The sequence below is a fragment of the Dermacentor variabilis genome, chromosome 7 (assembly GCF_050947875.1).
Source record: "Dermacentor variabilis isolate Ectoservices chromosome 7, ASM5094787v1, whole genome shotgun sequence".
Lineage (NCBI taxonomy): Eukaryota > Metazoa > Arthropoda > Arachnida > Ixodida > Ixodidae > Dermacentor > Dermacentor variabilis.
Genome location: NC_134574.1, coordinates 126,787,365 through 126,789,173, shown reverse-complemented (window position 1 = coordinate 126,789,173; position 1,809 = coordinate 126,787,365). Strand labels below are relative to the sequence as shown.

At 46.9% G+C, this 1,809-nt stretch overlaps 1 non-coding gene across 1 annotated transcript; it reads left to right on the top strand.

The window, feature by feature from the left end:
• The first annotated feature begins 784 nt into the window (after positions 1-784).
• TRNAR-ACG (transfer RNA arginine (anticodon ACG)) lies at positions 785-857 on the top strand. The gene has a single exon. It is a non-coding gene; the product is annotated as a tRNA-Arg (tRNA).
• Positions 858-1,809: the final 952 nt, after the last annotated feature.

Below are 1,809 nucleotides of genomic sequence, written 5' to 3'. Positions count from 1 at the left end.
TCTTGTTTTGCTGTTGTACATGAGCTGTTTATGCTTTCTCTTCCCCGACCTAAACGAATGCGGATAAAAACGTCGGACATTTTCGAAAACTGCACCCTTTTGTGCGAGCGCGCTTCGACTCCGTAGCTACCCCGGCTACTCCTTCGTTGCCGCAAAATTAACGTTGGCGCCATCTGTCATGTCTAAAACAAACCAGGACATCCGCAATCACGCGGAGCTCTGAGGCCACGATCGAATGCACAGTGTTCATTGTGTTTATGGCAGATGGCGCCACGTTTAACAGCATTTACATCGCCTGCACCACATATGTTGTCAAATTAGCTCCTTTAACTTTTCAAGTAGTATATTTTTCTTTCTCGTTTACTATTTTGGCCCAACCGGGCAATGCACGTTGTTCTCCCACTTCAATGGGATTTGACCTCAAGCATCATCATCACGTCACAGCAGACGGCGCCCCTTTTTTGGTATTATTGTAGACGGAACAAGCAAGTAATTCTCTCAAACATTTTATAAAACTAAATTTGCTACACAATGCTATCTCTGGGCAAAGCTTGAGCACGAATAAACCCTTGGGTTACCAGCAAAAGCAATGACAGTATACATTGACATATTGTGCCAGAGAAACAGCCACTCTGCTTCGGAAATTGTGGACTGCTTAACTACAAAACCGCGTCCCTACGCCGTTCTTCACGAAGAACGTGTTCAACAGCGAAACACTAATAAAACTTAGCGTTAGCAAAATTATGCACTACAATACTTGTATGAAATTACGCTGACGTCGTCCGGGCTTGTGGCGCAACGGATAACGCGTCTGACTACGGATCAGAAGATTCCAGGTTCGAATCCTGGCAAGCTCGCAACATTTTTTTTTTATGTACTAAATATTTTTCTTTTTTTTTTGGCCAACTTCTTTGCTTTCTGATCACCTCATCTCGTGTATATATGTTTCCGCCCTGCACCCTCCTCCTTTTCTTCATCATCCCCTATCCGCATTTTTTTTCTTTTAGCTTTCTGCGTGAAAAACTACCCTTAACGTCATCAATTAGAAAGCCCCGCAACTTTCAGTGTCCCCAAAGCAACGCGGAGCCACCAAGGAGCACGTTGTTCCACAGAGCTGCAATCTTAGCAAGTCTGGCGTAGATGTAACTAAAACATGTTATAGCATTATGGCTTATGTCTTAGAAGCCGTATAGTACTAATCCCACGCACCTTGCTTTGGTGCCGTTGTGTAAAGGAAGGAAGCCATTACTCGGGTGCACGGATGGTGCCGTTATCGCGCCACGCATGACGCAGTCCGAGCTAAATTTAACCCCTCGCACGGAGTTCAGAGAGTACGGCAGCTAGTACGTTTAGAGACGTTTAGAGTTTTCAGAGAGTTGGCTCCACCATAATAGGTATAACCCATCAAACTCAAACCAGGGTCCACCATGGCGCTACGAGACCCACGAGTGCGCAACTTTCCGCAGAAACGTCACGTCTGCTCGGCTACGGCGTCGCCGCGTTCGACGCGCGTGGTCCAGAAATGGCGCGAAGAGAGTCGGCCAGCGAGACAAAAGTGTTGTCCAACTCCTCCGACCACGGCAGAACGTGTCCGTCTGCATGGGGAGCGCGCATGCACCAGATTGAGGCAAGCGCGGGAACCCCAACCATTCTACGAGTGCGGTGGGCTCGAGGTGTGCAGGATAGAGTTACTGCATATGATACCAGATACCTTTCATTCCCTTAATTCAATTGGTAAGTACAGTTAAAACTCGATCTAACGAAACCCGATTTTACGAAGTTCCCGATCTAACGAAGAAAGTTCCGTTC